This window comes from Acromyrmex echinatior, chromosome 4, assembly GCF_024713525.1.
Source record: "Acromyrmex echinatior isolate Ae372 chromosome 4, ASM2471352v2, whole genome shotgun sequence".
Classification (NCBI taxonomy): Eukaryota; Metazoa; Arthropoda; class Insecta; order Hymenoptera; family Formicidae; genus Acromyrmex; species Acromyrmex echinatior.
Window position 1 is genome coordinate 2,817,828 of NC_141855.1, and position 12,541 is coordinate 2,830,368.

General features: G+C 31.1%; 1 protein-coding gene across 3 annotated transcripts in view; it reads left to right on the forward strand.

The window, feature by feature from the left end:
• The first annotated feature begins 695 nt into the window (after window positions 1-695).
• The window catches only part of CtBP (C-terminal binding protein), a 53,075-nt gene continuing 41,229 nt past the window's right edge, over window positions 696-12,541 (forward strand). The window contains exons 1-2 of one of the 3 annotated variants that reach the window (XM_087405872.1): window positions 696-819; window positions 936-1,357. The gene's annotated coding sequence lies outside the window, so the exon portion shown is untranslated. Of the gene's footprint in view, window positions 1,358-12,541 lie in introns of all 3 variants that reach the window. The other 2 variants (XM_087405871.1, XM_087405870.1) reach the window with 2 other exon arrangements.

The window sequence follows — 12,541 nt, forward strand, 5'->3', positions numbered from 1 at the left end:
TTTTGTACATTTCATCTCAATTTGCTCAAAATCTTGATATGCTACATAAGTTCTACCAATAACATTGTGCTTAGTGTAAAAAAATCTTCAGGATATGTCATTTCAGAGAGAAAAAGAAGTGACTTTGTCGAACTTTGTGCAAATAAAATACAATATTTTAGAATATAAATTATTACATAGAGACAGTGTGTCAATTTTGAAAAATAAATTATTTATAAGTACTTTGATATGTAAATTCTCAATCAAGCAATCCTTGAAAAAAAAAGTTTGGTTTATAATTGTTAATCTTGATTTCTCTTACAAAAATATTTCGCCGGGTTAAAACCCGGCGGGAATGATTAGTTTGAATGGGGAAAACGGGATCAATGAGTACGATCCATTCGGGTTCAATGTATATGATCCCGTTTTTAGGTCGTCAACAGAAACTTTCCGTAAAAATGAATGGTTAAAGCAGATTGCATACGAGTACATTCAAGTAGTAACATAGGGTGAGTTCTGTTTCACGCATGATATGTATGATGTATCATTTTATCTTTCTTTAATGTTCGATGAACAAGAAAGATAAAACAATATATCATGCGCACGATGCGTGAAACGGAACGCACCTCTTTAGCATGATGCAGTAATGTGTTGTTCCTATCTAGTTTCTATGTGTGAATCATTCAGCGAATCGAACGCATCGTATTGTTCAGCCAATAGTATTCGGGTGCTCTCGGCCGTGTTCGGCCGCGTTCGGCCGGTGACGACGAGCATCGGGTGGCGCGCGCGAGTTACCCGGGGGCCGCCATTTTCCTCCAACAAGGGACAGCAGTCCGGAGCGTAGGTAGCGAGAATTTGTGTGCATTATTAGCGAATCGAATCGAGAGTAGTGAAACGTAAAACGCGAAAACTCTTTTCGTGTACGCTGCAAATCGTGTGCGATTCATATTTTACAGATTGTACAGAGACTGTAGTGTGCCCGATAGGATATTCGCGTGACTTTCGTACACCGTGCCGACCGCGGCGGTCACCCGGTAGACGGACGCCGTCGTCGTCGCACATTTCGATTGAATTGACGAGCCGAGAACATATTTTTAAGGAAGACGTGGGGAAGACTATATACAAGAAGAGAAAAGTGAGCGACAGGAGAGAAAGAGAGGAGATAACGCGTGACCGTAAAGAAAGGAAAGAGACACAAGGAGCAAGGTGAAAAAGGAAAGAAAGAGAAATAAGGGATAGAGACGTGCGGAAGCCGGAGTGTGAATAATTTGGTGATTGCAGTGTGGTCGCGCGCAGTGAAAAATACTCAGCCATCAGCCAGTTTCAGGTGTTGCGACGCCAAGCGGGGTATCAAGGGAGAGCGAGTCGCCTCCGACAGGTTAGTGCAGTGTACACGCAATCATGGCTTCTTCCTGCATGCGCGCGCGCACCAGCCAAGACAGTTGGCGCGCCTCGCGGAGCCGCGTATACTTTAGTATAGTACGTATACGAGTTTCGAAATGTGTGCCTGTCGACTGTGGTATCGGCGTTGCGTGCGTGCCCGAGAATTTCGCGCTTCTCTTGTGCGTGCATTTTCTTTGTGCCACATCGAGAGATGCGCGTGTTCTACTTTTTCTGCACCGCTTCCCACTGTCCTTTCCTCGTGTATATTCTCTCTTCGATTCGTGTCATTTATTCTATATAATTCGATCTATCTAGTAATGTTATTGTTTACTTTATTAATCGTATGCATTCGCTTTTTCGTACCAAAGTTATTATTGATAGATGTTGGTAGGGTTGGAGTTTATTCTGATAACTGTATAATTGTTACGTTAAAACTATTGGTTTTTTTTTATATGAATTTGATATTGTTTAAAAATAATTTCTTTCTAAAATATTCCAACGTGATGTGTGATAGAAGAGACATAGAGAGAATAAGACACAGAATTAAAGGCTAGCTAAGTATGCCTCTACTATTAATGAACAAACATGCGAAAATATTCTGGTATAATTTGATTGCTATACCTGAATTACACAGAAAAAAAAATTGCCTATTGTTAACGTATAGTAGTCATAAATTTGAAAATCCATAAGTTGTAAGTAGAGGGATACTTATTATATGTATACGTACTATACATATGTATATAAAATCTATTTTAAGTTTATATTATAACTTTAGAAGATGATTCTTTGATCATTTAATAACCAAGGGTCTTAGTAAACATAGTTTTAAAACTAATTGTTTTCGGAATATAGGAAGCTATAGAAATGTCTCTGAAAAAAGCTATTTTTTTAAATATCTCAAGTTATATCTGACATAAATCCAAAATTTGAGTGATTGATCTATCTAAATGATTAATGTTACATATAATTTGAATTGTTTAAGAAAATTTGATTTTTTGAGAAATAAGATTTTTTTCTCTATTTTTTACTTTTTAGTAGACATCACATACAAGCGCTATTCAGCTTTTGATTAAATACTTTGATATTAATTGCTTTTTATATTAAATACAAAAAACAAAGATATACTTCCTTTCACGCACAATGCACATGATGCGTCTTTTATCCTTATTTAATATTTAGTAGTATAAGTAGTAAGGAAAAATAATGTATCATGCACGTTATGTGTGAAACGAAATGGAATCCAAGTATACAAATATACAAGTATATATTCTTAATCATGCAATCACAACAATCTACTCTTTGTGTCAAACCTATTAAAGCACGATCCACGCGATGATAGTATTTTTGCAATACGAAATAAATAAAGAAAAAGAACCGATAAGCATTACAGAAAAGGAGCAATAATTCGTTTAGTACCTTTTTTTTTAAGAATAGATATATATATACACAATTATGTTGTAATATAATCATATAAATAAGTTATATAAATATAAATAGAAATCGTGCATGCGCGCGTGCATACGTGCGTGTTAAGTTGGAAATCACACGATTTCTTGAATGATTAGCTTGCATGCACAGTATAAGAATATAGACGTTTTCACTCGACCGTGTTTCATTGAAAAATGATCTTTTTAAAGTAAGGAATTCACATATTTTAACGTAGATGTATTAAAAGCGTAGCATCTCATACACATAAAAAAGTCTCAAAACTTTTCGTGTGTGTGAGGCATATTTATACTAATACTAGTAGAGACATACGAGATGCAGTTACGATACATACACTACCACTCAAAAGTATTTGTCCACTTTGTCTTCCGTAATTAAGTGAAGAAGAGTGAATATTTCAATCTTCTTTCCAAATCTTTTACATATTAGATTTAATAATAATAATGTTTTGCATTCTATATATGGGTTATCCGATAGTAAAGATCGTAACAACGCTTAAGGGTAGATTCTTGGGATTATTTTGAGACGAAAAACTTAATATCAAAATGTCGAGAAATAATTTTTAATTATAAGCATTTAAAATTAACAAATTATATTACCTAAAGTTCGCGCATTCAAGTGTGATATGACTCAAAATGACAACCACATCTGAATGTATATCTGATAGTTATCCAGCAAACATCAGATTTCGGAAAATTTGAAAATGTTTCACATAAAAGGAAATAAGCTATTATGAAATAATGCATTATGATAATTACAGAAATCATGCATATTAGTGTATCGTGCTCAATGCATGAACGTATTTTTATATCATGCATCGGAATAGAAGTAGCGTCCAAGTTAATCATTCAAGAAATTATACATCTTGTGATTTTACCGTTAAGCATTGATAATACAGGAAACGTTGGCTGGAACATTTTTAAAAGTAATTAATTATCATTATTTGTTATTGATTCTCAAAAGAAACTAATTACTGTTACTTAAAAAGTAACGCACGATTCGTTACTTCAAACAATTTTTTTCCATAAAAAGTGGTCTTATTGAAACCACTTTTTACTTTTTAAAATGAAGATAAGACGCTTCGATTTTAAAGAGATCTGTTAGTTCTATATTGCACCAAATTATAAAAGCCAAGTGATACTATCTTTTTGTACCAAATTAAAAAGTAGAACCCAAGTGGTATTATTTTTATTATTTTCTTCATCTCTAATGTATATATCATTTGTAAAAAAGATTTGTATGAAAGATATCAACAATTAGTACCAAGTTATGTTCCACAAAATTTTATATATCATTTATATAAAAAATTAAATGATCAAGATACGTATGAGATTATTAAAAAAGATTCTAACAGTTTTCTTTCTAAAAACTGAGAGAACTACTCACTAGATAGAAGAGAAAAACGAATTTCTCTCCTCAAATATATAACAGACTTTATAACATAATGTGACAGAGTATTTAGTATTTATATATATATATATATATATATATATATATATATATAATACTATCATTACCAGGGACTTATAATCTTTCAAAAATTCATTAGCCGGATGCCCCGCTTAGAATCTCGTCTATAGAGATATCTACTATATTCAATTGCAATCCTTTTACATAAAATTATTTATATGAGAACAATCAAATCGTTTAGTTATGTGAAAAATAGTTTTCAATTTGTTACTAATCTTGCACATATCTCATTATGTATTTAAGAAATAGATTTATAAAGTTATATTTAATAAAGATTTAAAAAGAAATAAACTAGTAGAAAATAATAAAAATAATCAATTTACCTTTTTTGTTCTTCAGCTTTTACTAAAGCTAGATATTACGTCGCGGACATTTGCTTTATTAAAAGTGATTGCGATCCACACAATTTTGGGAGGGAAGTTTCTTTATAGTATTTGGGCATTTGTGAAATACTGCTAATTAACTTTTGCATCATAGAATTTGGATTAAGAAAACATCTCTACAAGAGTTGCGAGACAATTAGGATGAAAATGCTGGAAGGCTTTATCTTATTCAATCTCATGTATATGTATTTAGTGTATGCACGCATATGATAAATTTCAACACACACACACACACACGCACGCACGCACGCACGCACGCTCGCACGCACGCACGCACGCACGCACGCACGCACGCACGCACGCACGCACGCACGCACGCACGCACGCACGCACGCACGCACGCACGCACGCACGCACGCACGCACGCACGCACGCACGCACGCACGCACGCACGCACGCACGCACGCACGCACGCACACACACGCACACGTACACGCACATATACTCCTGACCAATATTTTGCAAAATTTTAGTTTGAAATCGTCTTTGAGGTTATTTCAATAGTATTAAGTGAAATTATCCACATTTTGTTAATGTAAAATTTTTATCATGGTAGGTGTATTTATTTCTTGCAATTTGATCTTTTAAATGAAATTTATATGGGAAAGTTAAACAATAAATTGTAAAAATTAAATAAGAATTTTGTTTTCTTAGATCGGTTTGAATTAAATTAAATACATGCAGTTACGCAATTATTCATTGTATAATATTGCTGGTATATATGCATTTTATTATGTATTACAATTTTTTATAAATGAAAAAATAACTTAAGTATATCATTGTAAGGAATATAAGTTAAGCTAAAAATAGGAAGTACAGGTTACAGTGTCGCTGAATAAGCAACCGACCGACTGAGCAGTCGTATCGCTTGCTCTTCACAAGCAAGCGTTCAGCAAATTACATAAGATCAGAAACGAGAGCTCATTTAAATGCCGGCTTACTGTTGACAACAAATAGTACACCTCTCTCCATGAGTATTTTTTTCGCGGGAAGAATGCTCATTTTTGCGAAATTGAATCGCAGAATTTGAAATCTAGCTCGAACCTTGTTTTGAAGTAATTATACTGTCGAGATAAAAATGGTGTATAGTAATAGTAAATAATATTTGTTGTAAAATAAAAATGTAGTAACAAAACAATAATAATAAGTAATGATATTAGTAGAGTTATGAATATATACTGAGAAAAAATGTACTAAATTTTAATAAATATTTAATAAATATTTAATAAGTATTTATTTGAATAGTGCCAATTAAACGTTTATAGTAAGTAAATAGAAATGATAGTTAAATCAAATCAATCCTGTACTAAATAAATATATCTTTATATTTAGTAAATATTTAGTTGGTGATTTATTATTAAATGATTTATTATTAAAATTTAGTATATTTTTTCAATGTATTGTTGTATATATATATAATACATATAATAATAAAAATTAAAATAAAATTATGTAAAAGTGACAATTTAACATATAAAAGTGTGCTAATTAACAACTTTTAATAAAAATATTTAATTACAATATACACAAATTTAATAAAAACTAATTGTTAAGTGTTAACAAATTAAAGAAGTTACACAAGAAAGTCAAATTATTTTTTCACACACACATATTTCGATATTTTCTGAGATTTTTATTTGTAAAAAATGATTGATTAAATTGCTGAATAAAATAAATTTATAAATATTAATTTGTAATTAATGATGAATTGGGAAGTAAATGATTCTAAAATTAAAAAAAATTAATTTTATGTTAATGTTTTATAATTGTAAAAAAGTAATTATAAAAAATTTATTTTATAACTAAAAATTATAATTGTAAAAATTAACATACGAGATTGTAGAATCAATAATAAATAATTTCTATGTATTGTAATAATTTGTGTCATGTGATACGATATGCATCACGTCATGTGCTTCTTTTCGTGGCATCTTATGCATCGTATGCATTTACATACGCACGGATCTGTTTTAACGTCGAGTTTATTACAAGCAACTACAATGAGCAGGGAGTAGGCATTATCATCGCAATAGCGAGTTAACTTTGGAACACGATAGCGCAAGTGTCGTTTTCCTAGTAAATGCCGAAATATTTTGCTTTCCCTTTTATACTCTATTTATTTTATTATTATTATGTTTTTTATCTGACGTGTACGTTTTATATTCTTTTCAAAATCAATGTTATATTTTTTTTGCAGTTCGGATATATACTAATTAAATGAGTATAAAAAAATAGAAATAAAATATCTTCTTAGAAAAATTCTTAGAAAACAATGAATAGAAATGTTTAGAAAATGTTTACATAAAGAATTGATAGTAATACCTATATGCTGTCGTAATAACTGGGTAGCGATCACGTAACTTTTTCTTTAGAGTGGAAACATGAAAAGTGAAAATTTATATATATATATGTGTATGTACATGTACACATATACATACAAAATATTTTCACTTTTCACATTCCCTAATGAAAAAGTTACATGATTGCTATCCTGGTACAGCGTTTATCAAGATGGACAAGAAACCATTTTAGTTGATTCCTGACTATTATTCCAATAAAATGATTTCCAATGATTCATCAACAGTAAAAATTGATGAAGTTGCAATTTGGAAATAATTGACAATTGGCGAGATAACTGATAATTTACATAATGCGTAACAAAGTCGTCTTCAATTTTAAACTTGCCTACTGTATAATGTATAACACTACGTGTTGTGAATAGAGTTCCTTTTTTGACGCAGGCGCGATAAATTCAGTATCAGTAACGTACCTAATATGAGTGAAAGTGGTCACTCATACGCAATCATACATAAACATTTTTTAATTTTATTATGAGTGTCGAGTTAAATTTGTAACATCTAATGGTTTTATTGCATACAAGACAAAATAATTTATTTTCTTCACAATGACATGTTAACCATTCTTTGAAAGTTATCATTTAGCCATGAATGTTGAAATTCTGTAATTCAACGTTTCTTAGCTCTTTCACTTATAGAATACATCATGCAAAAATAATTATTAAATGTTGTTACTTCGTATGTAACCTAAGATCTCCCGAAGATTCGCGCCAAGACGTTCGCGCCTATAACATCGCGATCTCATATATACATCGCTGTCCAACTTCTGTTTTAATCACGCATGCGCCAAAAAGAGAACTCGATTCACAATACTGATACATAACGAGGTCTAATATTAGATTTCCTTAATCTAAAAGCATCACAAAACTCATGAAGATTTAGGGAATGTTATTACAGTTGAGGTCTGATAAATTGTTGATTTTATTGTATATAATAATACATTGAATATTCCGCTCAACAATATTGAAAAATAATATTAAACAATAATATCTTAAAATAAATATGCATACATATAGATATGTCAAAATGTTAAAATGCTATATAAAATGTAAATAATAAAAAGTAACTTATAAAGAAAACATTTTATTTTAATATAATGTTCTGATTTTTCTAATGGCATATAATACACATTTTATTTTTATTTAGTTAATGCTTATAGTAGATTACTTTCTCTCTCTCTCTCTCTCTCTCTCTCTCTCTCTTTCTCTCTTTCTCTCTCTCTCTCGTGAAATTCGAAATAATTCTACTATGTGCACGTTTATATGTATAGTAGATATAATATTTCTTTGAATGATAGTTATATCGGAACAAGATCTCGAAATGTATCTACTTTTGTCTACAAATCAGATAAGATCAGTTGTGAATATAATCGAAGATAAAATCTAATTTTGTTAGAAGATATTTTTCTTCTTCAGTCATGGGCGATATGTATACATTTATCCATTATCCTATATATGCACTGAAAAGGCAACTCATTCAAATTATAGTGTTGGTTTCTCGACGCTCGAGTCCATTGCACGTTATTCATGCACAAGCTGAACTTACTAACTTGCAAATCTCAGTATCACAGACAATTCAAACATTATTCAACGAGTATTTCGATATTCCTCCAATAACGATATTCTCTCTCTCTCTCTCTCTCTCTCTCTCTCTCTCTCTCTGTCTTTCTTTCTCTCTTTCTCTCTTTCTCTCTTTCTTCCCTCTTGTTCTTCGAGAGAAAATGGCTAAAACACTCTGTAAAAATCTCACGAATTCATCATGTGATGCACTCTGAATAATGTAGGGAAGACCGGGGCCAGTTGTCGTACGAGGCTAATTGTCAAAATGCTTAGGTATAACTTAATAAGTATGGCAAAAAAATCACTTTTTTACTGTAGATTGGTGATATAATAATGATTTGTTGTGTAAAATGGTTTGCATTGTCAAAAGCATTGTATATATTTTATGCCATATATTGATTATCGATAACCCGGCCTCCTTTATATCATTCATTGAATGCATCACATAATAAATTTGTGAGATTTTTGGAGGATATAGTAGAAGAAATAATAACAGAAGAATGTATAATAATAAAATACTTTAATAATCTTTAGAAGATTCAAGGAAGCTGCCGAGATTATTTGTAGGAGTTGTATTTGAAATAGCTGAGAGAAAGTTAATAAAGAGATTCATTCATTCATTCATTCATTTTCTCTCTCTCTCTCTCTCTCTCTCTCTCTCTCTCTCTCTCTGTAACGATAAAAGGCTCGTTATTTTGCATTTGAATTTTGCTCTGAATTTTGCTCTCCCTATCCTTCATTATTTTTTACCGAGCAATTATGACGCGCGAGATTAAATCGGAAGGATGAGCGATGTACGAGAAGGAGGGTGAGTTAAGAATGGAAACGTTGCGGCCTACAACTTGCGGGACTAAGGAGAGGGGGAGAGAAAAAAATGTTTCCGTCTCGCGAGTATGAGTACGCACGAGAGTAGTTCTCGGAGTGAAAGAACCAAACCGCGCCATACCGCGGTTATTATCGATCTTGAAGCATCGTTACACTTCGCGTCCGGCCGTGTGCTTACGGGACTTCTACAAGTACGACAGCGACGATTGCAGTGGCGAACGATGCACGGATACCATCGCCGCCGATGCCGTCAGCCGCGTTGGTTACATCGATTGTCTCCGTAATATCGAGCAATATGAATCTTCAATGTAATAATGTATATCTAATCGGCTGGTATATCACGCGTCATAAATTTCTCGGTTACTAAATAGACACTTCTCAAGGCAATATATCATTTCTATATATTAATATATATCGCGACCATATATCACATTAATTTTATCGCTGCATTGTTAGTACGGTTGCATTAATGATCTGATGCATTATCTAATGCATTTGTATTAATAAGAATATTTCGTGATACACGACTTCGTACATCTTTTTCTTACCCCTGTTAAGCTAGCCCTCCTACCGGCGATAAATGAATTCTAACACATACCAAAATTAGGTATAATAGGTTAATTAAGTACTAATTAGAAAGAAGGCATATATAATATGCCTTCTTTCTGTATATAATTCTGTATATAATATATATTTTCGAATTATTTTTTAGTCGTTCCTTGGAGCACCTAATTAGCACCTAATTCTGGTGTATTTGTTTTATTTGTTTACGCAATAATTATTTATTTTTTTTATTAGGGAGCTAACTTAATATTAAGCTGGCCCCCCTCCCCAATAATATTTTTTTCTATCAAATGATTCGAGCACTTAATTTCGCACTTCAGCACCTAATTAGCACATAATTAGCACCTAATTTTGATATGTGTTAGAATTCATTTATCGTGGTGAGGGGGAGGGTGAGCTAGCTTAACAGAGGTCTTTTTCTTTGCATGTACGAAACAATTGTATCACATAATTAATCCTTTTTAGTGTATCTGATTTTCTTTTTCCAATTCTTTTCCATTACTTCCATTATAACCTTTTTTTATTAATAAAGATACATATATTTGTTTGGTACCGTAATTTTCTTTAATGCCTGAAAAAAAGTTATTTAATATATTCATTTTTATGAAAGTTTTAAGCAATTGAATTGAGATGGACCATACCCAAGTTGTTGTTCCCGCAACGTGGCGTTTAAGAGTTAAGGTAAATGCCTCGGTAATTGGACACATAATGCAAAATTAAGATTATTTAATTTTTACAAGAATTCTCGATATGAAGTGATTTAATTCCATAAACGAAAATATGAAGTTAAAACATTATTAACATGCTAATAAAAAATGTTTTAATTATTTTAAAAATATGAAAAACTTGTAAATCATTTGAACTATCCGAACAATCTAAAATACTTGTCTCGAAACTTTTTTGACCCAATATTTAGATATATGTGTCGTGCAAATAAAATCAAGCGATTTCTATCGAATTCTGCGATAATACTTTTTATTTATCTTCAGTTTATTATAAATTACAAATTTCACATTTAATAAGAACCATTTATTATTTTTAATTATGAAATTGTTTATATGTATACTGTTTTAATTATTATATTAAAACTTCACTTGTTAATGAAACTATATATTATAATGTTGGAAAAGTGATAAGATAAATCTTATAATATGGCTGTTTTAAAGATACAGAAATTTTAAATATTTTTTAATTGTTTTGTTAAGTATTTTTTTTCTAACAATTTCTTTGTTCGTTTTTTCTTTAACAGTTTTTTTGCAGATTGCAAATTTCTGTTCTTAACTTTTTCTTATTGTGCAACTTTTCTTCTTTCTTGTTTCCTTATTTTTTTTATTCTTTTCTGTTTTTTTTAAGTAATAAGTTTGTTTCACGCTTATCGGAGGTAGCACACTAGGTTTTTTTTTTCAATACTTTTCTTTTTATATTAGTTATTTTTTCTAGCCATAGTAAAGTTTTTTTAAATAGCGAAGAAACATTTTTTTGAAGTTATTTTCTTTTAGATCTATTAATTAAAATAAATATTTAAAAAATATTTTTAATGATATTATGTAAAATAACCTTTGTCAGATTTAGATTATTGAGATTTCTTATTAATTTGTTATTGTCGGAAAATTATTATCAACCTATACAAAGTTAGCCTTTCATTTTAGAATTAACGTTTTTTAAGAATTGTGTTGAATTGTGCTAGGTTTATGCTGTATTGTGGTCTGAATATTAATATCGTAATGTAAAAAATACGTTAAAAAGCGAAAAAACAGTTTTTTTGGCCAGCCTCCCATTTTGTTTTTTCCAATTTTTTAATTGTGCTAGGGGTTATGCTAACATTGTGCTAAAAAGTATTACTTTTAAATAATGATAACAATAGACGTTATGACAAAGCAATTTTTGACAAATCTGAATGAAACTAACATTTACATTCGAATCAGTTATTCAAATGGCATATAACTGCACATCTCAGTTGCATTAATCCAGCACAATCTTTAGACTCCTTGGCATAATATTAAGAGCACTTTATGCTCGCGATCCTTAGCGATTATTTACTTATTCAAAGGTTAAGAAACGTATTTGTTTTATTTTTATGTATTATAATATATACACATATAACTCCCGTATTTTATTTCATGAAAGAACGGAGAAAATCATGTATATAGATGCTTGTATTGAAAAGTATTTATTATTAGCGATTTTTGTAGACTTACCTTACTTTATCGATAGATAGGATGTTGGTTAGTAAGATTGAATTCAAAATTGCCGGAATTCAAAATCATTGAAAGTTTTCTTTGACACGCAAACAGAAATGAACAAATGGATGAGAATAATGGCAGTTGGAAAAATGGAAGTGATGATAGAGGAGAAAAAAAGAGAAGTTAGTTATGTCATAGCATAATATAGTAGTACGGTCGAATAGTTAAGTCAGGTCAGTTTGCTAGCTTACGTAAAAGAGACTAAATATCGTGGCAAAGGAGATAGATGTGGGGAACAGGAAATGTTATATGATATAGAAAGAGAAAACAATGGTGGGGATTGGAGGAGAGATAAAGAGAGATGGCGTCGAGACAAGGCAGCTAGATGGTGA